The sequence below is a fragment of the Sinohyriopsis cumingii genome, chromosome 8 (genome assembly GCF_028554795.1).
Source record: "Sinohyriopsis cumingii isolate HCF-2022 chromosome 8, ASM2855479v2, whole genome shotgun sequence".
Classification (NCBI taxonomy): Eukaryota; Metazoa; Mollusca; class Bivalvia; order Unionida; family Unionidae; genus Sinohyriopsis; species Sinohyriopsis cumingii.
The window spans coordinates 85,371,310-85,398,237 of record NC_142968.1 but is presented as its reverse complement, the minus strand read 5'-3'; positions in this window follow the sequence as shown (position 1 = coordinate 85,398,237).

The following is a 26,928-nucleotide window of genomic DNA, read 5'->3' as shown; positions in this document are numbered from 1 at the left end:
TTTGGAAATGTCATCATTGCGGCTTACGTGACAGCCCATGCTCGCTTAAAATTGTACGAAGCTTTAGAACTGTTAGAAGAACGCGTCCTGTACTTTGACACGGACAGTTGCATTTACATCCATCACCCGATTCAACATCACCCTAACATCGAAGGAGACCGTTTAGGAGCCTGGACAGACGAGCATCCCGACGACAAGATTCTAAGTTTCGTCAGTGGCGGTCCCAAAAATTACGGCTACGAATACCGGGACAAACAAGGAGAAGTGCACACGACGTGCAAAGTGAAAGGACTGACTCTGAATCATCGTACCAGTCGTGTGGTCAACTTTGGGGTATTGAAAGAAGCCTTGCAATCGGAAGAGGATGGAAACTTTAAAGTGACCACTTACCAACCGAACAAGATTGTACGTTTACCCACTCACCACATCGTCAGTCGACCTTTGGAAAAAGTTTATCAAATCGTGTACCAGAAGCGAGTTCGACTTCCCAATCATTTCACCTTACCGTACGGTCACGTCGGTATTGGTCTGTATATAAAAAGGAACCCTAGACAAGATCGATAGTTCATTGTGACTACCAAGACCGAGCAAACAAGATGAATACTTTGAAAGAGACATCGTTCCAGTTTGGGGATTGTAAAAAAGTTGTATCTTCCTCTAGTGTGACTAATATTGGATGGATAAGACCCAGGCATTGCGACGGAAAATGTCCGGAAGGAAACTGCGATTGTCCATGTGGTTACCATTGTAATTGCGTAACGGAGTTTGCAGACGAGTGCGATTGTGAGCCTTGCGATGGATACGATGCTGTACGTTGTGACCTGAGCGATGCCGTAAAGCATCATGGGAACTTTAGTGCCCCTACCCCTATCATGGAAAGTGATGCTGTGCGTGTCAAACCTGTCGGATGCGAAAGTGATGCCGCTCGTCCTCTTGGACATTTTACTGGGTTTCGTTTTAAAGGGGAATGTTCACCTTCACGTCTACCCCCCTACGGATGTCATCCAGCCTTGAGCAAACTCCTACCCATGTCACTTAACCCTCATCGAAACGAACCTGTGAAAAACGAATATTCGTTTCCTGTGCGTTTGTCGGAATACTGCGACTTTGAAAATCGTCTTCAATCATTCAAAGGAAAATGGCCAAAGTATCTGGGAGGACCGACCCCCGAAGAATTAGCCAGAGCCGGATTTTTCTACTTGGGCGAAGGAGATAAAGTCAGGTGCTTCAGTTGTGATGTGACACTTCACCACTGGGAACCGCAAGATTCGGTCTACGTAGAACATGCTCGATGGTCACCGAATTGTCATTACTTACCTTTAGTGGGACCGAGACATTGAAGTAACTTCTTACCATAATAATCTGTTCATGGATACTTTACAAGAGAACATTTGTGCTTTGCCTGTGGAGTTGAGAGAACGCATTTACCGAGAGCTGGTCAAAATACAAGTGAAACGTAAAGAACAATTGCATCCGTTACGTCACCGGTGTTTGAACCACTGGTACCTGAAGGCTATACAAGGATTGATTCAATTGAAAGTGTTCCATCGGACAGACATTGATCAACGATCCTCTAGTTTTAAAAAGGATTGGTTTGGTATGGACGATTCTACCTACATCATTGTAAACGTACTGCATCGAATTCCAGAGGAAGAGTTAACGAATTACCAACATCTTGAACACAATGTCAACTTAGTGAAAGGGGAAACTTCTGAACGAATTGTAATGTGTAGATTAGTGACTCAACGATTTAAATTTGACACTGAAGTGAAACCATGTTTGTGCAAAGAGTACATTTCTTGTGTCAGACCAAAGAGGATTTAGTATGACTTATTCATGGATACTTTGCTAGAGAACATTCGTGCTTTGCCTGTGGAGTTGAGAGAACGCATTTACCGAGAGCTGGTGAAAATACAAGTCAAACGTAAAGAACAATTGCATCCGTTACGTCACCAGATCTTTAACCACTGGTACCTGAATGGTATAAGAGAACTGATTCGTCAGAAATTGTTTCAGTGGTCAGACCTTGTTCAACACTTTGAGTTAGTGAATGATCGAAATGTTCATTATTTTGGTTACTTCGAGATTCACCTACAGCAATACATTGAGGAAGACAAGTTAAAGGATTATCAACATATTTTACGTGGAATCTACTTAGAGGAAGAGGAAACTTCTAAACGTACTCTGAAGTTTCGGTTACAGTATGCAAGATTTAGATTCCCTACTGGAGAACGAAGATCTCTGGCTAGAAAGTACGTGTATTGTTTCCGAAACAAAGAGACTATAAAAACAGGCTGCCATGCCACGACTTATGTCACATGTCATCCAACAGATTCCGTGGAAGGAACTCAATGACCATATTCAAACCGTGGATCATTACCATCGATTATTACAAGAACTGTATCCATTCAATTTAGGACGACAAGTGGTGTGTGTCTTAGTGACTTGTTTTTTGGGATTTCGTTTACCAGCCGATTCTTTGTGGACTCTTTACGATCAGTACTTACCACCTCCATGGCCTTAAATGGTCACGAAAAACTCCTTTTGCTCAAAGCCTTGCGTTTTCATCTGGATACTTCTCGACCTCTACGGGAAAAAAAGATTCGTCAACTTTTAGCTACCCAAGACGTGTATGACGATGTGTGTGTAGCTTGTGACTTACATCCCCATTGGACAGATGTCCGTGCCTGGAAAGAATGGGATTTTGAGGCTTGGACCCAAGAAGTGGCCCAGTATGCACGAGAGTTGTTCAAGGAAAAAAGTTACTTTTCAACCCGTGTTAGTGACGGTGCCAGAAGAACCCGTCACCCAGGACAGGACTGTCGTGGACAGACCTGAAAGACCCTTTCGGGAGGACACTTGTGTGACCTTACCCCCTGTTGAACTGGTTAGAACATTACCCAAAAGATGTGATTGTTGTACAGACACTTGTGTTTATTCCACGTTCATCGTTATCATGTGCCTTTTATCCTTGTACTTAAGCCTTTGGCTTTTATGTATTTTTGTCTTTCGTATTCATGTTTGATAAAAAAAACATTCAATAAACGTGTTCTGAAAAAGTATATAAACTCTTGTCTTGTTCGTTTTCGTGTCACAAGTGACATTTCTCACACCATGGCTACCTCTGCTGTCTCTGCTCCCTCTTCCTCTACTGTCAAAGTCATCGACGAACACTTAGATCGTGCCAGTTGGGAGGCTTTGTATCTTCGCCATCCCTTTAACATGCTCATTGCTGGACCTAGCGGTTCAGGCAAAACCGAATTCGTCAAACGTTTGATCGAACATAAACATCATTTGATCGATCGGCCACCTCAACGGATCGTGTGGTGTTACAAAGAGTGGCAATCGGCGTACAGCCTCTTGCGAGAAAGTCAAGGCGATTCCATCGTGTTTGTGGAAGGCATTCCTAAAGAAGACGACGGCATCGTCTCTGACTCCCGTCAAACCCATTTGGTCATTTTCGACGACATGTTAGGAGAAGACGAAGAAGAAATTAAATTGTGGTTCACGCGCAAAGGGCATCACCGTAATGCCAGTGTCATTTACATCACCCAAAATTTGTTTCAACAAAGTAAAGCCCATCGCACCATCAGTCTCAATGCGCATTACGTGGTCTTGTTTAAAAGCCCTCGAGATAAATCGCAAGTGCAAGTCTTAGCCAAACAGTTAGGAACGCCTTGGCTGACTCAGGCGTACGACGATGCCACTCAAACGCCACACGCCTATTTACTCGTCGATTTGAAACCTACGACCCCCGAGGATTTGCGATTTCGTACCCACTTGTTTCACCACTGGTGCCAAGACGGAGGGCCTGTCCTGTACACGTCTCCGTCCTCGACTTCATTTCACTCCCCATCAAAAAATCTATAAAAACCTCAGACCCTTTTTCGTCTGTCTCACACAGTGTGAACATGACGTCCCTTCAGTCGCATCTTCCCGTCAAATTGATTCGTGCCTTGTATGGCATCAGTCGAGAAAAAGATCCACAAACACGAGCCCGTGTCTTAGAAGCTAGTCTCAAAGAAGTCTTACGATGGTTCACGGTGACGGCACGTCAATTACTCCAAGGAATCATTCAGATTCCTCATCAAACCCAACGCTTTTTCGATCGAAACAAAGTCGCTTTGGTCCAACTGGCCGATCCCCGCATCGACACTCAAACCAAAAAACAAATCATTTTGAAACCTGGAGGGAGCGGTACTCTAGGAGGGGTCATCATTCGCTCACTCTTAAGATGGGATCCTAATGCCCCCAAAGTTATCCCCAAGACAAAAGTCCAACGAAGCCCCAAGAAGAAAAAGAAAAAGACCAGGTCCCCAAGAAGAATAACTTCTCCAGTGGCAGGACCCTCCTCTTACCAGACACCACCAGCCCGGAAAAAGAAAAGAAGCCCCCAGAAAAAGAAACAGAGAAAAAGTCCCCAGAAAAGTCCACAGAAGAAAACTAGTCGCAAGAGAGGCACTTCGGCCAGGACGCAACCTTACACTCGCAAACCACGACCTGCCACGGCAGTGACTGCGTCTCCGGCATCCTCACGTTCATCCACTTCTCCGTTGATGACACCCAGAACTGAAGAGTACTTGGAGACGTTGATCACACCAAGAACATCTCCGTTGATGACCCCCAAAAGAACTTCCCCAGTGGCAGGACCCTCCAATTTAGTGGCAGTGGCTGCTGCTCACAAAGTACCTTCTCCCAAAATCAAAGTCCAAGAAAGATCGGGCATGTTACAAAGTTTACTGGATTTGTCCAAGCAAGAACTGGCTCGATTTAGTCCGTTGCGTACCCCTGCACGACGTGTCATGCCTGTCCTCAAACTGATAAAACGTAAAGACAATCAGTGGCGACGCGTTCCAGTATAAAAAGAGCCTGTGACCAAGTCGGGGTATCAGTGAACTTGTAAAAAAGATGTCACCTCCAAGAAGCCACAAAAGAAAGAGACAAAGGCAGACGCGTCATCCGACAAAGCGCTTAGCCATGCATCGACATTACCCTAAGAAAAGACACAGTCGTTCCAAGAAAAAGAGGCGTCAACAAAGGGGAGGATTCCTTGGCGATTTTGGGAAAAACATTGTCACCTTTATGACAAAGCGATAGTCCCAAAAAAAAGATAAAAGGGTGTGCGTTAAGTCATCGACGTTAGTGTCTGTTCGGTGAATGTCCCGGAACCACAAGCAAAAAATGTCACCCTCCAGAAAACCCCAAGGAAAGAAAAGGAAAGGACTGCCACCACGTTTAGCTAAACATGGGGACATGTTATCTGTCCTGTCCAAAGCTTCTTCACCCCTACGAAAAAAACTCATTCAAACGGCCTCCAAAGAGGTCATCGATACCGTGTGCGAATGTTGTTTGAACGTTTTGAAAGGCACGATCCCTTTGTCCAAACACCAGAAACAATGCTTAGGCAAACATCGTCACGTTCTTCGCCAAATGGTTCGAAAGAAAATTCCCATTCGTCAAAAAAAGAAGATGTTGGTCCAACGTGGAGGCATTTTACCTCTCTTGTTAGGCCCCATACTGAAAGGAGTCTTGGGAACCATGTTGGGAGGACTGGTGGGAGCAAGATAAAAAGGCCCTCGGAAGTCCCAAGATCTCAGAATCGACCCCTGACAACCCCATGGAAGGACGAAAACTAGCTTTAGTGCCTTACAAACGATGGATGGAATACCATCGGTGGCAAGAACAACGCACCCCTCATTTACCTCCCAATCCCCATTTGAGCGAGATGTCCCAGTTACAACACGAATTGCAATCCTTGATGGATCGCCAAGATTTGTCCGAAACAGAAAAATCGCAAAAGTACGGTCAACTCTTGCAACGACTACAACTCTTTCACCAGAAAGCTTTAGACGAAACAGCTCTACCCACTTTGAAAGATTTTAAGGCCTTGATGAAAAGTCCAGCACCATCACCAGTACCAGTACCAGTTCCACCACTACCCGTGACCAAGACAGAAAAAGGAAAAGAAGAAGAAGAAGGGTTTCAAACTCCACCCGAAAAAGTACGCAAGTTAACAACACCACCTACCTCCAGAATTGGATGGATTAAAAAGATGATGGCCACCCCTTCTTCCTCATAAGAGAAAAAGAAAGTGAAGACAGAAGTGAAACAAGAACCGATATCCCCTGCTCAGACATCCTCCTCTTCAACACCTATTGCCGATCGCACACGCAAAGCCTTGCAATCCAAGAAAATACCCCAAGAGAAAAAGAGTAGCCTCTTCCAAGAGTGGGTGCCTTATTAAGACACCAATCAACACAAAAAAAATGGAAAAAGTCTTAGCTAGCATTTACTACGATCCCTCGCATCCTGCAGGTTACGCAGGAGTTCAAAAATTGTATCGTGCTGCCAAAACGCGACTGAAAAGTCTCCGTTTACCTCAAGTGCAACGATGGTTACAAGAACAAGCTACCTACACTTTGCACAAACCCATTCGACGCAAGTTTGCCAGAAGTCGCACCCGAGTGGAAGGCATCGATCATCAATGGCAAGCCGATTTAGCCGATGTCTCTCATTTGGCCAGCTACAATCGTGGCTACAAATATCTGTTTTGTGTCATCGACGTCTTTTCCAAATTTGCCTGGGTCGTGCCCTTGACTTCCAAATCCAGCAGCGAGTTAGTGCGAGCCCTGCAACGGGTGTTGAAACAAAGTGGCCGTCACCCTCTTCGATGGCAAACGGACAAAGGCACCGAATTTCTGAACCAAGCTTTCCAAAAAGAATTAAAGAAACGTGACATTCATTTTTTTACCACCGAGAATCCCGAAACCAAAGCCAGCATCGTGGAGCGTTTTCAACGCACTTTGAAAGAACGCATGTGGAAATATTTTACGCATCACCACACTCTGAAGTACATCGACATCTTACCGCACCTGGTGCAAGCGTACAACCAATCTTACCATCGAAGCATCGGACGTGCCCCGCAAGACGTGACTCCCGACAATGAAGTGTTGGTGTTCGAGCGTCTGTTCGGTACGTACCCGACGAGGGCTGTCCCCAAGAAAAGTGGAGAGTTGGCCGTAGGAGATTGGGTGCGCATTGGCAAAACCAAACGCACTTTCGACAAAGGTTACTTACCTAACTGGACGACCGAATTGTTTCGCGTCACTGGACGAGTACATGGCCGTCATCCTGCCGTCTATAAATTGGAAGACATGAACGGAGAAGTGCTCAAAGGAACGTTTTATTTGCCCGAGTTACAACGTGTCACCAAAAAAGAAGACGACGTGTACGACATCGAAAGCATTCTCGAACGCAGAACCCGTAAAGTGGGCAAACGACGTGTCAAAGAAGTCAAAGTACGTTGGAAAGGATATCCACCCAGTTTCGATTCTTGGATCGACGCTTCGCAAGTCATCGACTATAAAAAGAAGTGACCATCATGCCCTTTCACACATCAGACGCAGCTACGTCGACCACTCCTTCTTCACCCAGTTCTTCTGTGCAAGATTTACAAAAACAACCCTTGTGGGTGTGGTGTGGAGAACGTGTGCCTAAAACGCAAATCGTCTTTTTCTGCCAAATCTTCGTGGTGTATTGTGTCATCGGGGCAGCCATCGCCAATTTGAGTTTGCAACAAGGAGACAAACAATTGTGGACCATTTTATTGAGCAGTTGCATCGGTTACCTGCTTCCCAATCCCTCCCTGAAATTCTCCTCGAACGGGAACGTTGTGTCCAGTGCCAGTGCCAGTCACCACTCCAACAACAACCACAACCAGAACCCCATTTTGGGCGGAGACACACCTCTGACGTCCAGTAATATCCCCTCGGACAGCCACAGAACTCTGGAATTATGAGTCACCAAAACCAATTTTACTTAACTTTACCCAGTGACAGTTCCATGGAGGTGTTTCCCCACAACACGTTGTGCTGTTACACGGCCAAATTACCTCAAGCCATCCCCTTAGATCACGAAGCCCATTGGGAAGTGGCTTTAGTAGAAATGATTCACCCTACACAAATCCAAAACATCACCGAAAAACAAAACTTTTTTGAGGTGGAAATCCTGAACCAACAATTACAAGAAGCCATGACTGACATCGGGTTTTCAGGGATCACAAGACCAGCCAGCAAACCAGCCTTCAGTATCTACACCTTGAAAATTCCAGCAGGGTTTTATTTTAGTGGCCAACATTTGGTGGACACTATTGCGGACAGGTTCGAGTTCGCCTTTGGCAAAGCCCTGAACAGAGTCAAAAAAAGTGTCACCCTGGAGTACCATAAAGTGGCTCGTCGCTTACTGATGAAATTTCCAGATACGGACACATTGTCCTTCAGGTTCAATGGTATTTTGTTTGAAATTTTGGGTGGACATTCAACAATGGTCACAAACAATTGGAGCCCCAAGATCAACAGTAATATGGATTTTTACAAAGCTTTTGGAAAACCGGTAGAACTGAACCAAGGACTGAATTTAATGTTCGTGTACTCCGATGTGGTGGAGTATAACGTGGTGGGACACACCTCCGTACCGTTACTGCGTGTCATTCCTTTCAAAGTGGATTCTGCCACGAACACTGACGAGGAAGGTGGAAACACTTACCACGTCCACCGCGAATTTGTACATCCTCACTATTTGCCTGTCAGTAAGTCGTATTTGGACACGGTCAACATTGCTATAAAAGGAGATCTGGGACAAAATATTCCATTCACCAAAGGAAAAGTCACGGTGAAACTCCATTTTCGAAAACGGTTCTCTCACGACTCGTAAGTAAGTCATGTATCCAGTGTACCAAGGGGTGGCTCGACAACGAGGACACGGTTTAGGAGATATGCTGAAATCGGCCTTTCGTTCTGTGGCCCCAGTGTTGAAACCGATGGTGACACGCGGATTGCACGCCTTGAAAGATGCGGCACTGACGCAAGGCAAAGAATTTCTCCAAAATGTCATCATCGACAAACAAAACCCTAAAGAAGCCTTCATGAGGGCAGGCAAAAATGTCTTGCTGCAAACGGGCAAAGACATTTTGGGCCGACGAGACACACCTATAAATGCCCTGCACGCTACCGAATCAGGCATTCAGCAAGGACAAGGCAGAAAGAGACGACGAAGAAGAAAACACCCTTTAACTAGACTTCAAGCAAGAAAGGCCAAGAAAAGAAGAACCGTTCGAGACTTAGACGTTTTCGATTATTGAGAAAGAACAGAACAAAAAATGATGCACCGAGAATCTTGCGCCTGTTCCAAGACGGAACTGGATCTGTTTGCCATGCCCCCCACCATGATGACCATGCAAGAATCCCAATGGGTGGAATTTCACCCCGTCTCCTCATTGGCCGATTCCGCTCCCATCGAGTTTGAAATCAAAGGACAGCCCGAAGATTACATCGATCTGAATAGCAGTTACTTGTACCTGAAAGTCAAAGTTCTAGATAAGACAGGAGGTGATATAGACACTGAAGCAGTAGCTCCCGTCAATAATTTCATGCATTCCTTGTTTAGTGGAGTGGACTTGTACTTGAATAACAAACTGGTCAGCAGCAGCATGGATACTTACCCTTACCGTGCCTACCTGGAAAATCTCTTGACGTACGGAATAGACGCCAAGAACACTCATCTCGATGCCTGTGTGGTATGGGAAGCTGACGAAGCAGACCAGTTTGAAGAATTCGAAATTATTACAAATGATAAAGATAAACCATACAATGAGGGATTTACAGAACGAAGAAACAAAATCAAAGGAGACAACAAAAGTTTAGAACTGATGGATCGTTTGCATTTGGACATGTGGTTGCAAGAAAAGTATTTGCTGAACGGAGTGGATGTCCGCCTGAGACTGAATCGGAGCAGTACCACTTTCCACTTATTGGCTAATGCTGACGAGTACAAAACCAAAATCCTAGAAGCCAGACTCTACGTACGCCGTGTGGAAGTGTTGCCTAAAGTGGGAAACGACATCAGTCAGACGTTGAGCAGAACAACTGCCAAGTATCCCATACGACGCGTGGAAGTGAAAACTTTCACCATTCCCAAGGGACAGCGATCCATGATCCAAGATCATCTGTTCCAAGGACAGCTACCCAAACGTTTGATCGTTGGTATCGTCGAGAATGAAGCCTTCAACGGAGCTATCAATAAAAATCCGTTCAACTTTAAACACTTTGACGTGACCAAGATCGAAGTCAGTCGCGATGGCAAGACCTTGTGTACCCGACCTTTCGAACCTGACTTTGCCAACAAAAATTACTTGAGATCGTACTTGTCCCTGTACGAAGCCACCGGCCAGTTAGGAACCAACACCAGTCACGGCATTACGTACAAAGATTACGCAGGAGGCTATGCTTTGTGGGCTTTCGATTTCACTCCAGACCAAGGCAGCGACGAGGGACATTTCCACCCTATAAAATCTGGCCAGATTCGTGTGGAAATTCAGTTTGCAATCCAACCAGACCCCGCTACTGCTAATCCAACGTTGAACGTCATCCTGTATGCAGAATTCGATAATACCATAGAAATCAACAGTTTGAGAGAAGTCATTCTAGATTACTAGAAACCATGGAAGATTGTTATCCCTCTTTACCTAGTGGAGAAACTTTGGAGATGAAATGTGAGGAGACTGTGGAAAAAGAAGAAGTGATCATGATGAAGTCGAGATGGCCAGAACAAGAAGCCCATTTAGTCTCCTGTTTTGCCAAACACTTGGTCGACAAAATGACGGAATTGATCAAGAAAAATTGCTATGGATGTCAAAACGATCATCCCAGTCAAATTCAACACGATAAATGCCTGATGTTAAGTCAAGAAGAAAAATTGGACGAGTATCTGGACGAAGCTTGGAGCCTCATCTCGAACAAAGACGTGTTGTACCAGTGGTATAAAGACTTGCGTGAACATTCTTGTCCACCATTAACCACTCAAGAGATCCATCGTATCGAAACTCTCCTGAATCAGAGTGAGGAAACAGAACGAATAACCGTTTATTCGTCAGACATTTTCAAGCAAAAAGTCAGGATCGAATTGACGACTTATTATTACCTGTGAAGAAAAAACACAAAACAATGGATACCTGGGAACTTTATTACCTTTTGAACCACAGTTCGTATACGTCTTCTTGGAATCCTGTCGTCTGTGCTAAAGATGAACTCCCTCATCGCAAACCTAAAGACCATCAAGCTTACGTGATCAACACGGACGACAGTCATCTCCCAGGAACCCACTGGGTAGCCGTTTACTTTCCTCAAGAAGGCTGTGTGGAATATTTCGATTCGTACGGATTGCCCCCTTTGGAAGACGATATCATCGACTTTATGAGAAGAAATGCTCAAACCACCCGATTCAATAATGTGAAATTACAAGGCACAGATTCCTTGGTGTGTGGACAGTACTGTGTGTATTTTCTGCATCATCGCAGCCTGGGCTATTCCTTAGAACATTTAGTGACTCATTTCGATCCTCGTTCTTCTGCTAGAAACGATGTGAAAGTAGATCGATGGTTTTGTGACCATTATGCTTATCTTTTGTCTCAAGCTAGGAAACGTAGTGTCCATCAATGGCCTAATGATTTCCAACAGTGGAAATCACAATTTCATTCACAACGTTGTCAGCCCTGTTTAAAGTAGATTGAGAAAAAAAGTTAGTGATTTGAAAAAAATTGTTTGATGTTATAGTGTTGGATTATTGTTAAAAATGTTAGAGTTGTTGTTGGTTAGTGTTAAGTGATTTTTGAATAAAAAATGTTGTGTTTTGAAAAAATGCCTTTGTGCTTTGTTTAGCTATAAGAATGTTGGATTGATGCTCTTTCATTTCTTACTATCCCTCTCATGACACTCACTGAACGTTGCGACTCGAAAACCGTGTTATTAGGGGGATGTTTTCCTTCACGTCCGCGCTTTCACTATAATAACCGGGGTTGTTTCCAGTCTAGCCATCCATTGTCGACTCATCCTCCTAAGAAGATGTGCTCCAAACTAGCTAAGCTCAACGAAGCCTACGTGAATTTGCATAGGGTCAGACACAGTCTGATACCGAAGCCAGAAGAAATAGAGAATGTGAGAATGTTAAAAATCACTGAAGACCTGATAGAAGAGCTCTTCAGAGAAGAAGTGAACAGGGAAAAAGAAGAATGGACGGAGAAGTACAGACTTCAGAGACAGCAGCAACAGCAGCAACAACAGCAACAGCAGCAGCAGCAACCTGAAGCTGACAGAGGCTTTGTCGATTGTCGTATCGACACCAAAGAATTCTTCTTCTCTTTCCGAAGAAGCAGACCTATTGCCAGAAAGTCTATCCTCAGAGGACATCGCATTCTTAGAAACTAAAAAAGAATGCCATAGCAAACAAAAAAACAGCCCTTTTCAGGGCTACCCCAATACTCTAGAAAAGAAGTAACGATCGATTTGCCAATGTGTGTGTAGGTAGAGTAGTGTGAAAATAAACACTAACTCTTTATTGATAGTGAAAGTGTATGTGATGGTGTGTTTGTGTTTGTAAGAGCTCAAGTAAGTTGGTGTGGATAGTAGATTAAAATGATATCTTTTCTTAGTGTTTGAGGTGTATATTTGGAGTTAGATTGAATTGCTTTGCGTATGTGGATAGTCTATTGAAGTGATTTATAAAAAATTTTAAAATAGTGATGGGTAGCATAAAAAGTGAGTGAGTGTTTCTTTTAGGTCCGCGCGTTGTTGTTGATTTTGGTCATGATCTAGGTAAGATGAATTTTATGTTATTAGGGGGATGTTTTCCTTCACGTCCGCGCTTTCAGTATAAATTGAAACTCGTTCGGCAGTCCAGCTACCCTTGTTGATTGATCAACACCAAAAAATGAACACGAGACTTGAGAAACTGTTGGAGCTTCATGTGCATCTGGAATATGCCAGGCGCATATTAAATGAACTGGCCGCGGAAGCCATTGTCGAGGAGGGAAGGATAAGAGAGGAGGAAAGAAGAAACAAAGAAGAGGAGGAGAGAAGATATAAAGAAGAAGAAGAAGAAAGAAGATATAAAGAGGAAAGAAGAAACAAAGAAGAGGAGGAGGAAAAGGAGAGAAGAAAAAATTTCAAAATCCCAGAGAGCGAAAATTGGGATTCTGAAGCGACATATCCTGTCTCTGCTCTCTCCCCCCAAAAGGTAAAAAGTAACTGGGGGATAAGATGTGTATGTGGCGCCAGGCCTGGAAGGTGCCACCATTAACCAGGTGTCCATGAAGTTCCAAACAAAACAGCCCTTTTCAGGGCTACCCAATACTCTAGAAAAGAAATAACGATCGATTTGCCAATGTGTGTAGGTAGAGTAGTGTGAAAATAAACACTAACTCTTTATTAATAGTGGAAGTGTATGTGATTGTGTGTTTGTGTTAGTAACTAATAAAGTAAGTTTGTGTGAATAGTAGATTATGGGTTTCTTTATTGTTTCTTAGCGTATGTGGAGAGTATAGTTTGGGTTATATTATATGAAATGAGAAAAGTGGGGATGTTTTCCTTCACGTTCGCGCGTTGTTGGGTCATGATCTAGGTAAGATCCATTTTATGTTTTTTAGGGGGATGTTTTCCATCACGTCCGCGCTTTCACTATAATAACCCACAGTGTTCGTTGTTCAAACCATTCTGCAAAGAATAAAAAGAAGATGGCGTCAAACCAAATCGACAAAATTCAAACCTTGCAAGACGTTTTAGACAACTTAGGAATAATGGAACAGATGCTATTAAGACTGGTTGAAGACCATTATTCCTATAGTCCCCATCGTGTGAAGATGGAAATTAATAACTTAAGGAAAGCAAAGGACAAGATTAGTGGTGTCATGAAAAAGATCAAGGAGGAGAAGGAGGATGAAGAGGAAAGAATAAGAATACGCAAATGGAACGAAAAGATTGAAAAAGAAGAAGAAAATGAAAAGAGGAAGAAAGAAGAGGAGGAAGAGAAGAAGAAAGAAGAGGAGGAGAAGAAAAAAAAGAAAGAGAAGAAGAGTGTAGGAGATAAAATAAGAACTTGGTGGAGGAAAAGAAGAAATTAGAAGAAGAAGAAGAAGAAAACCCAAAGGCCCTTTTCAGGGCCAGCCATATTTCTCGAAAAGAGATAGTCTTTGAATTGCCTACCCCTTTTTTTATTTTATTTTTTTTTAAAAAAATAGAGACCCTCCCTGTTTCAATTTTACATAGACCCTATACAGTCCCAAGGGTTTATGTCCATGTTAAATTTACATAGACCCTATATTGTCCCAGGGTTTTTGGCCATGTTAATTCCCATAGACCCTATATGTTCCCACGATTTTTCTCCATGTTAAATTTACATAGACCCTATATTGTCCCTGGGTTTTTGGCCATGTTAATTCCCATAGACCCTATATGTTCCCACGATTTTTCTCCATGTTAAATTTACATAGACCCTATATGTTCCCAAGGGGGTCTGTAATGATAAATCCCATAGACCCTATAAGATCCCCATTAACTACTGAGGCGGATACGGAATGGGATATGGCGGTGGATATGGAGGAGGTTATGGGGGTGGATTCGGGGGTGGATATGGAGGAGGATACGGCGGAGGTTATGGTGGTGGAATGGGAGGTGGATTTGGAATGGGTCGGCATTTCAAGTGGCCAAAGAAATGTAAGTCTTTAACATATTGGAAATATAACACATTTTTACCATCCGTTGCAAATTGTTCATCCGCATCTTACCATGTCGGCATACAGGTTATTTATTTATATATGCAGTATTTTATTGAAAGCAAATTTACATTTAGCCTCAGATGTAGGAGTTGCATGTGAATATGTCTGCTTGTTTTTAACGTTCCGTCTTTCAATCATTCTGAACAAATGTCATTCCGAACTGGTTTCTTGGTGCAGTGACAATTGCTTTTTATGCAAGAGAAATACAGACAAAGGAAAAAGGTCAGTGTATATACATGGAAATGTTTCCATGAAGATTCACTATTGATGTAGTTAGCTTCCACTTCCAAATTGTTTTGAATTACATATGAATTATTAGCATTTACATGTTCTTATTACTTTAAGTTTCCCTGAGCAGCGATTTTTATTATGTGATTAAAGAAGGATAGACAGATGAATACAACATTAAAACGCATACTTTTGGATAGTAACTATACTTAGAACATTTACATATTTTATAAAGAAAGAAAATACTCGTTTGTAGTTAAATATTTTTTATTTGTGAACACATGACATAATAATGTAACATATTATTGTATCAAGTAATGTAAGTATATAATATTATATTTATATATTCTCATGTCGCCGTTAGTTGAATGGAAACGTGGACAGAGATAAACTCGATTGCATGTCTAAAGAAAAAATGAGAATCAAATGGTTTACAGATGCAATTCAAATTGATTTAACTTCTAACGTCATTATATCAGAAAGCATTTTTTGTGCTATGCAATCTTAGACGTTAGTGGCTTTGTCGTTTCTGCGACAATCATCAAGGTAACTTTCAGACGATATTTTATTTCTAATTATGCATGTGCATATATATGTATATGACATATGCCTTTAATAATTAGGACATTTGTTGTTTTCCGAAACGCTGTTAACAATTATATACATATATAAGTAACTTAACTGTAATAATGAGTCTATAAGACCAACTCCTACGTTTAAAATACATATCTGTTAAAATGGCCTGTCAGGACCTGAAGCTTCTATTACCGTAAGGAATAAAGTTTACCTTTGGATCAGGTGGCGGCTGCTCTTTGAATGGAGGATCTGTTTACCATTTGGAGATACAGTGTCACATTTCCGCTAACTATTGAAAATATTGATTTTTGATCTTACACATTAATCAGCAAAATATGCAACATGAATATAGATACGAAACTACAGATATATGTGAGCCAGAGAGCTGGTTTTGCAAGAGACATGTATATATTCGGTACTGTGAAAACCTAGAAACAGATGAAGCCAACCAATTGTTGTTATATGTTTTAATTAATTTTGGTCCTGAAGTTAGTTATTTATATATATATATATATATATATATATATATATATATATATATATATATATATATATATATATATATATATATATTGTTTATTACCTTGCGGAGAGTTATAGTGGGGATATACATTTGAGTGTATTCTATTACAAATCCCATTATTCAAGATATATCCCGTCATTATCATTATCCATTTGATTCTTTTCGTTTTCAGTCCCTCCCAAGAAATATTAAAATTTCAGTTGAAGTGAATAGAAGAGTTATAGATATCTACTATAATGGACAAACAAGAACTGCATGCTGGATGTCACGAAGGATCCTAACTACTGCATAGTTAAAAGACAATATATCAATAGATTTATTTCATTTCTGTCGACTTTTGCAAGATGTAACTGTACTTTCGTTTATTAAATGCAAACAAATAAAACAAGAATCTTTCCAGTTAATTTGGATTTTCTTTTATTGTAGTTAGACAAGCGGGAGATGTCAGAAATTCCTGACATTGAAAATTAATATAGGTCACTTTATAGTGTTTCTTTCTTCTTATGGCATTATTTTTTTAATTGTTTTTAAATATCAGCATTGCTTTCAAAGTCATTGTTCCAGTTATATATATTGGAAATTATTTTTCTTTACTGGGAACCATTACGGACACACTTATAATTTGGAGAGGCATTAATATCGTAGGATAGTATCAAATACGATATTAGACAATAAGGCATATCTGTTATTTTTATTAAAAGACTTTATTCTTTGAATGTTGTCTTGTGTACACAAGCACACACAAACGAACGCATACATTTAAGCCTATATTAACCTTTCCAATATATAATGACACGGCGAAAACTCCTTTTTCGAAATGCAACCCAGGAGTTAGACTACACAATTAGAGATTATGGAATTCATATTTATTACATACTGGACACGTCAGTATGTGTCTAACTTTAGTCGTAAGTCACAGGGGTAGTGTTAGTCCGATAAATCAACCCCCCACCCCCAATCTGTGTTGATACTGACCGTCGACGATATATGGGTCTGATCTGACGTGTTCATTAAAACTGCAATTTTGCCACATGCAAATCTTTCTGGAACAAATATGAGTACACTATACACATGTCATAATTGGTAATAGGCATATCAAGCGTGAAATTCAAAATGGCCACGGGACAGATAGTTGTGCTATTCCAGGTGGACTTACAAGTCACAAAACATATGATATGCTCCAGAAATATAATGTACATGTCACCTAAAGAACTCTACAGCTGATGGTAGCTGCACAGCCATCAGAAGTACTGGTAAGTGCATAAAATGTACTTTAAGCTAACATGTGTCTGGTCTATAATGTTGAACTCGTTCAAAATTATCTGTTTAATAACCTTATTCGCCTACAGTCATTCTTTAAAATAATTTACATCTCATTGTTTTAATATAGTTATACAATTTAAATGTATAACAATTTATATCTGGACGAAATTGAGATTCACAACATGTGAAAAATTGCTAATCGGAAATGCCTGACTTGTGAACATAGAACATTTCATGACCATAAGAGAGCTAGACATAAAGGCATACTTTTGCATATAAAATATTAAATAGTTAAGTAAGGAATATACTTGTAAAATTATTCATATATGTGCGAACATCATCCCTTTCGAAGAACTAAATCTTATACATTATAAATATAACGAATATAAAGAGCGTGCAAACAAATACATGTTACTGCAAGCATTCCGATAAAATTCTCAAGTTATACATCGTAAAAAGAGGATATAAGTATACATTACATGCAGAAGAGAAGTTTAGAGAATGTAACTGGTTAAGAAGTTCTATATAAACGAAATTAGTTGTTGATGAAAAATGATTTTTGTACGATCTACGCTACAATTGAAAAAGAAATCTAACCTGATACAGAATTTGCTAACATATGTTGTACGTTTTAACGATCTAAAAGCTGCTAGTCTGAAATATGAAACGTCATGTTTACTTCTAAGGACCGTTTTAAGATACCCGATCAATTTCACTTCAATTTGAAGTTTACAATGACATGGGGGAGATGAACGACGAATGTTCAGAGTGACCTATCACAAAGACTTTCTGGGGCCCTGAATGGCCTAGTGGTCTAAAGCGCTCTCCGTTACGGATCACTGCCATCTCACCTCTGTCTGCGTGGGTTCGAGTCTCGGATTAAGTCAATGTGGGTATGTGAGAAAGCTTGCCAGTAGCTACTCGTGGGTCGTGGTTCTTTCCGGAGTTTTCCCGGGTTCTTCCTCCACCCTTTATATTGGACGACATGTATAGCCTGAAAAATGGCGTTAAACTCCACAACAACAAAGACTTTCCTAGTTTAACTGATATAACTTTAATTTCTAAATGCATTCAACTTTAAATTTTGTAATTCAAAATTCGACACTTCACAACCATTTTACAAATATTATCAGATGCATCTGTACTAAGAATGGATGCTACTTTACACGGTGATGTGACAAAGTGTTGAACTACTGGAAGGTACTGAAATGTCGACAAGATTTTGTCAAAAGGCAGACAAGAGCAAGGAAAACATTAGTAAGATTCATTCTCATAGGAAGGCTGTAATCACCTAATGATAAACCAGATACAAACAAAACCCCTAATGAAGAATATAAAACAAAAATATATCTTTTTTTATGTCGGTTTCAGATTTAGAGAAATTTACTTTTGGAAAGAAAGCAACTTGCTAATACAGGTAATGCAGTGACTAGTTAGTTCTTTATTAATTTATCTGCACACATTTTAACACCTTTTGTTCAACCGCGGAGAACATGCTACTTAATAATAGATTAAATAAACTTTCAAAATAGGGTACTAAAGAATAACAGTTCAGACTAATGTAAAAGTAAACCTATATGTTATTACACAATCAAGCAACGCAGCTGACACCTTAATGCCTAAAGTAAACTAATTCTTTTTAAAAATGTATAAACAAATATGTGATACCAACGCTACAGCTACATTTACCACCTCTTCCTGGCGTTAATACTTTTATAAAATTTCCTATAGTGATACTAAGAATTTCTATGATATCGATAGTGGTAAAAACAGTGATAATTGTTAAAACTTTTTGGGAACACTCGTTTCAGGATTTACCAAATGGTAACTTCATTTTAACTTTTAATTTCAGGTTACCGATATATTTCTAAAGTTATTTTCGAAATCACCTGAATATACAAGTATTAGAGCCACTCTTCGTTTAGAATTTTCGCAAAATGTTTTGCAATTTAGATTTTTAGCTGGAGTTTTCACTGTATCAGTGCATTTTATGTTCTTTATCTCTTTGTGATTGATTTATTTCTAATTAACTACTTCGACTGCATTTGCATAACCCTTAATTTTCAGTTTTCCTCGCAGCAAATACTATATGTATGTATGTATGTATGTATGTATGTATGTGTGTGTGTGTGTGTGTGTGTGTGTGTGTGTGTGATTAGGATTTTACGTAGCTTTAACAATTTATCAGTCATATCGCTACGATGTGTGCAATGTGGGACATTTATCATGATGTTCCTCCCAGTTACATTATCCTGACATCAGGCCGACCAGTCCTAACACTAATCTCTGAATGCTGAGCGCCTTGCGAGGCAGCTGTCAGTACCTGTTTTGTACGTCTTTGGTATGACTCGGCTGGGGTTCGAACCTACGACCTCTCGCTTCCGAGGCCACCGGAGCGGTCAGAAAATATAGAAGGGTCCATTGTAAGAAAATCTTCCAATACAGCAATCTTCTCCTGTTATCGGGTCTAATTTGTTAATGCTTTTCAGTCTAATTTATGCCCATATTTTCCCATCGGTTTGACCATAACAACTACAGGAAAGAAATGGATATTAGCAAACAACATAAATATTTACTTGTACAATAGCCTGTTTTTCTCTCTCTCCTAATGTTGTATCTCTTTATAATGCGTGGCCAGCAGAATTAGAAATTTTACTTGAACAGGTAGGGAAAGGAGGAAAACAAGCATATGAAGAGAACGAGAATTGGATGGAGTCAGGTTCCATCATGGTTCCGAACTATATGGCTGGCAATTTTCATTTATTATTTTTTATTTTAGAATCTAGTTATGTTGTGTTTTTCATTCTGTTATAAAATAACTATTTCCTGTTGTTCATCTCTATGACCTATCACGAATATGGAGGTGCTATGCAGTGTTACCCTTGTGCTTCTAGTAGGTCCGTCCGCCCTTCACCTCAAAGTTAAGTTTTGCGTATAGTTCAGTTTGCATGTGTTACATTTCCACATCCATGCAACTTTGTATGTAGCTGCTTCTTCTGAGTACTACACATATCAACACAAATTAGGTCATTGGGACCTAATTTTATGATCCGGCCATTTTTGTTAAGTTAGGCGTTTGTTTCAGTTTTTCGAGATTTTTTTACAGATACGTGCGGCTAGGTATATAGATGTGTCTTGGTGATCGCAATATAATCTAAGCAAAATTAGATCACTCTCATCTATATTTTGCACTTCTTTAAGTTCGGTTAAGTTTAAACTTTGATCAGTTTCCAATGTATTTTATGTTGGCAGCAAACGAATGCAGTTTACTATGTATAGGAGTTTTTTGTCACGAAAGTATGTCACTGTGTCCTGTATTTCACACCGACGAATTTGGTGAAGGTTTGCATTTAGGTTATTTTTTGAGGTCTTACTGTGTAAAGAATGGTCCATCTTTACGCCCAGGTACTTCTTGATGAGTCGAATACTCATTGGCACCCACATGTTAGCCTTCAATGACTTTAGTTAAGTTTGCGCTTATCAAAGTTTCATAAGCAGTATTTGCCACATCATATGGCAACTTGATATGATGCTTTGTCGTGTTGAACACAATACTATCGTACCAAGTACATCCCACGCTTCTTGTAAATGGAATTAATCTCATTTGTTCGTAAATAAAATGTGGCGAAGCGAAGCGGGCTAGAATTTAAATATGAAGAAATGGGTCCATGCCATATATAACCGATTTAAACAGCATTCCAATGGTTTCATTAAGTTATATTACAGACTTGCAAAATAACCGAGGTTTTGATGAATATTCAAGCCATCATTATTTCCGTGTTAGTGCACACTGAGTCTAGATATATTGTTTATAACTCAAAGGTTTAGATTTGAGAAGAATGGTATGACACTGTAATTTGGAGATGAGATATTTTATCAACTGAAGTTGACATGGAAACTGGACTGAGGCATGCAAGGTGTCTAGTTTTATTAGAGAATGGATCTAAGTTATTGGAATGTTTTGCCAATTGTTTTAAAATATGCCATAATCCTGAAAATTAGCGATCCTAAGTGACATTGAAGTTTTGTCTCACAATGATCCTTAGTAAAATTCATTTTAACGGTAGGTTACTGCCTTATTCAGACAAATTTAAAACAATAATGTAGTACTGCTGTAATATTAATTAAAAATATACGAGGATTATGTTTAAGAAATATGTATAATACAGATGGTATGGACATGATTTGTTTGGATCACCGTGACAAGGAATGTGATATAAAAAAAAATGTTTGCATTTGAATCTTACCACCGAATCAAGAAATTTTAAGTTTATATGGGTACACCTGCACTCAAACCCCACCAGAGTCTCTGATCTAATTTTAATACAGCAAAAAAATTAAGCCTGCACAGTTACAGTCCGCAAATTAAATGCGGGTGGGGCTGGAGTAATTATCATGACGTGAGTGTAGACACTCAAATATATAATAGTTTCAGATGACGAAGATATAAAATATGTTCTATAACACTTGGCCAATAATGATTTCCGTAACTCATATAATTTTCATCAGAGATAATTTAGGAACATCTCTTTAAAAGTGTCCATATTTGTAGAACTGATACATGTTTTGTTTTTATTCGATAATTCCATCAGATTCTATTTTTAAAACGGCCATTACAGCAATAAAGCCATATCTTCTGTACAGATATTTATACAATTCATTCTTATATCCTTTTCTTGTATCACCATTTGCTTACAAAACCAAATGCGGTTATCTCATCTCAATGCTGCAATTTCTATTTTTAATTCTTTTACAGGCACATGTCTCCTGTAATGACACCTTAACAGGAGAGACGTCAACGTCAGTGGAACTCTTCCTGCACAATAGTGGGGATAGGGTGCCACAATAAATTAAAGTTCAAAACATTTAATGAATAAGAACTGCACAAACGTTTCGGGAAGGTGAGACATTCCAAGGAAATCTAACCATAAACTACAAGAAAATATAATATAAAAGGTCTGATTTTAAAATTCTGTAAAATATCTATGAAATAAAAACATACGTAATAAGTGTCCTTAAAAGTCCGGATGTAGGTCAATCACATTCAGTGTTGTCAACAAATTTAGGTTTATCCAGGTGAAAATGTCCTAGAATCAAATCGATGCAAACATGTCTACCATTAATAATAATTATTTAATCCAGAATGGTAGGAAAACATAGCTATGCATTATGTTGTTTGCAAAATAAGTGTCACTGGTCAGGTGCAACATTAACTTGATTTTGGATAAGTTTGAGCAGAAGACACAGAGATATATACATTATAATCATTAGGAAATGCCACTAAACAATACAAATTAACAATAGATAACACCTCCCGTTATTAAAAGAGAAAAAACATTATACATAGCCGTCTTTTGTCTATTAGTCAAATATACATTAAAACTCCAATGTGATTAAAATCACATGAGTGACACAATATATACATAAGGAACTATCACACGTCTTTAAAAGTGAAAGTGCATCTGCTATTAGATTATCCCTTATGTTACTGATGTCAATAGTGTATTCCTGCAACATCAAACTCTACCACCGCTCCGGTGACCTATTGGTTAGAGCGTCCGCCACGGATGCGATAGGTCTTGGGTTCGATACCTGGCCGAATCATACCGATGATTTACAGAAATGGTACTAACATATGCCTCTCTTGGCACTCAGCATTAAGAGTTAGTGTTAGGACTGGTCGGCCTGGTGTAAGGATAATGTGACTGGGTGGGACATCATGCTACATGTCTGCGGCATGACGCCCCAGTGCCAGACATCACTATAAACTGCCACACTGCAGACATCGTAGCTATATGACTGTAAAATTGTTAATGCTACGTTAAAAATCCAAATCACACACACACACACACACACACACACACACTCTCAAACTCTACCGTAATATTTTATTTCAGAGTTTATAATCGGAGAATGAGTTAAACTAATAAACGTTTCAAAGTGTTGCAAAGCCAGTTTCAAAGGCAAACATTCATTCGCGATTGTTAAATAATTCATGTGGTGCTTGTTGACTTTATTACAGAAATAACACACTGGATAATCTCCATTATTTTTGTCATTTGAATCAATATTCTTCCAACCCATAGATCACTTGCATTCACTGACATTTCACTGAAATTTGAAGCTAGAAGAACTGGTGCACTCTTAACTATGACCTTCAACTTAACAAAAAGTCTCTGACATTTTCGAGACTAGCGAAACAGCGTTTCGTATACACAAATTGGTCAGGGTTTCAGCAACTATGGGAAAATACGAGTAAAATTTCCGATAATATCCAGCCATAACCAGAAATCGCATTAGCAGCTTTTTTCATATTGGCAAACCTTTTGTTCCAAAATCGCAACACTTGGATTTTGATACAGTGCACTTACCGTGAGTGGAATTTTCCAGAATTCGTCCTAAAGACAAAATTGGTCAATGTACTCATTCACTCTTTGCAGCGGAAAAGAATCTGTTTTGGTCACATTTTGTTCGCTTTTTTATAGTCGGTACACATGTGGAAAGTATTATCTAATTACGGCCCATGAAGCCAGTTACTTTTACTTGGTTCTATGAAACACTGAATTTCTCTTTTCAAACATTCCTGTTTGAGATGGTTCATACTGTAGCGATGAAATCTACACGTTTAACATCATGGTGGATTGTATTTATTCAAGCTGGAACATCTGGAAATTCCTCTCCCAGGAGTGTTACTAATATAATTTAATTTACTTTCTTTCCTCGTTTATAATTACCGTAATTCTTACCGTATAGGCGATTCAGAGGTGTGATAATGAGAGCCACACCTCTATCATCAGGCTGAAAACGCATTTCCGTTGTAATTCTTAATTTCCTTTCTGACTGAGTAGAATGAAGATTAGCTATCTTGAAACTACTTTAAAAGCCATTTACGGCTTATTATTGTAATCATAGTCAGGAAGATTAGCTTCTGAATCTTCACTAGAAATAAGTCAATATTTTAATAACTTCAACGGTACACAGACAGTTTGTCTAAAAACAAGTTCAAAAGGACTAAATCCTAATGATTCTTGAACTCATTCCTTAGCAGCAATCAACAGTAAATGAACACCTCCATCCCAGTCTTTTCCGGTATCAAAGCAACATGACCAAATTATATTTTTCAAGGCTTTACGGATTCTTTCTAAATTCATTTGGCTTTCAGTGCGATAGAAGATTTAAATACTTGGATGCCTAATTCATGCATACAATTTTGCAAAATCTCAAACATAAAATTTCACTCCTAATCAGGTTGAACAACTTTGGGAGAGCCAAATTAAAAACAAAAATTATCAAGGCTTTTAGAATGGTTTTGGATTTTGTATTCCTTGAGGGAAATACATCTGGAAATCTTCTGGTCAACATGTATAAGTTGCCTGACTTTGATCTTAGATAAGGCTCTGACGCAGTCTACCATTTATTCTATTAAATGAAATTCAAATATAGGAATACGTTGCTTATTAGCCTGGGGTATGTTCCAATTTGGTTTTCCTACCATGCAACAAATGTGACAGGATCTACAGTATTGGAAAACATCAATTTTAATTGTTGTCATAAAAATGATTCAGTATCTTGTGATCAGTCTTATTGGCCCAAATATGAACAGCCCGAGCGGTTTCATGGGTTGGATTAAGAAGTTCCTCTCTATGTGACATACTTACATCAGTTTTATAATTCACTGATCACTGGTCACTTGCGGGTACCTCAGGTGGTCTACCTTTTGTCATAAAGACCCCATTTTGTAAAAAAAAACCACCAAATAGGTACTTCTATGGTGTCAGGTTCGTTAATACTACTTGTTAAGAAATGTATATATTTTGTAAAACCGAGTGCATGATTTTATCTAATTTTCGTAACTTGTATTTATGTCTGTTAATTGTGAAGATTATATTTAGCTAGACTTTGCCAATGTGACTAAATCTGTTTTAGTAATATTAACAACATGCAGTTACATAGGATTTGAAACAAAAAGATGTAAGGATCTTCATTGTGTTTGACAATGAATGTTTGCCGTATTTCACCTTGCTTAGTAATAATAATAATAATAATAATGAGGACTTTGTATAGCGCCTAGTCTTTAGAAGCTCTAAGCGCTTTACAACATTAGACAACATCTATAAGATAAAAAACATATAATAATATTATTATAAAAACAAACACCAAGAAATTAGAAAAACATTAAAAATAAAAAACATGCTGAGAATATTTCAGGTAGGAAACATTATTAGGTCTTTAAGTTTGTTCTTGCAGTCGAAATAAGTGAGTTTTGAGAGCCCTCTTAAATGTCATCACTGTATCTTTGTGTCTAAGTTCAGTGGGCAATTCATTCATTGCTGGGCCTTGGTATGCAAAAGAACGCTGTCCATATGACTTTGTTTTCATAGTGGGAATAATGAGTATACGATTGTCAGAAGAGGAGCGTAAGTATCTCGCTGGTGTATACACATGGGTGAGATCGTATAGGTATGTTGGACTAGAGTCTGACAGTGAAACGTAGCACAGAGAACAAATTTTGTGTTTGATTCTGGATCGAATGGATAGCCAGTGTAGGGTACAGAGCAGCGGGGAGTTGTGCTCTGATCTTGGTACTCTAAGTATGATCCGAGCAGCTGTGTTTTGAACATTTTGAAGTTTCTGGCGTAGATATTGAGATGAACCAGACATAATTGAGTTAAAATAGTCCAGTCTTGTAAATACTAATGAACACACAAGTGTTTTAGTGGCATCAACTGAAAGATATTTGCGAATTGAGCTGATACGTCTCAGCTCAAAGTATGCAGCCTTGCATATGTTCATGACATGTTGGTGCAATGTGAGAGTACTGTCCAGAGTAACACCTAGGTTTCGTACTGATTGTGTGAATTTAATGTTGGCGTTGCTGATATTTATTGTTTGAGGTAAAGGATGTGAATGAGAAAGTCTTTGTGTTGTGATCAGAATGGTCTCAGTTTTATCATCATTTATCTGCAGCTTGTTCCATGTCATCCATGATTTCACATCAGAAATGCACCTCTCTACACCTTGGATGGTAGCATCATAGATTTGTATATTTGGTTGTCATCAGCGTACAATTAGTGAGACACTGGATGATGATCTATGACACTTGAGAGCGGCCGAGTGTACAGGATGAAGAGAACAGGTCCAAGAACAGACTCCTCTGGAACACCACAACCTAGATCAACTGGGCTGGAGTGTATTCCATTTGCAGATACAATTTGTGTCCTGTTGACCAAGTAGGACTTGAACCACAGTAAGGCTGTATCATGAATGGCGAATACATGCTGGAGACGGTGAAGTAATATATCATGGTCTATTGTGTCAAATGCTGCAGACAAATCAAGGAGGGTGAGGACTGTAATCTTTCCGCTATCCAACGTAGAGAGAATGTCATTAACTACTTTTAGAAGAATAGTTTCAGTACTGTGGCAAGGGCGATATGCAGATTGTACATTGCTAAAAGACTCTTTGAATTTAGATGAGATACAAGCTGCGATAGAACACCTTTTCTAAGACTTTTGATATGAATGGGAGATTAGAAACTGGGCGGTAGTTTTTTTTAAATCGTTATGGTTTAGTGTTGGTTTCTTCAGCAGAGGCTTTACAATGGCAGATTTGAAAAATGATGGGAATTCCGCGGATGAGAGAGAGGTATTAATAACATCAGTTAATGAAGGCAATACTGGATCTAAGCACTCAAGCATCAGTGATGATGGAATTGGATCAAGTTCATATGACT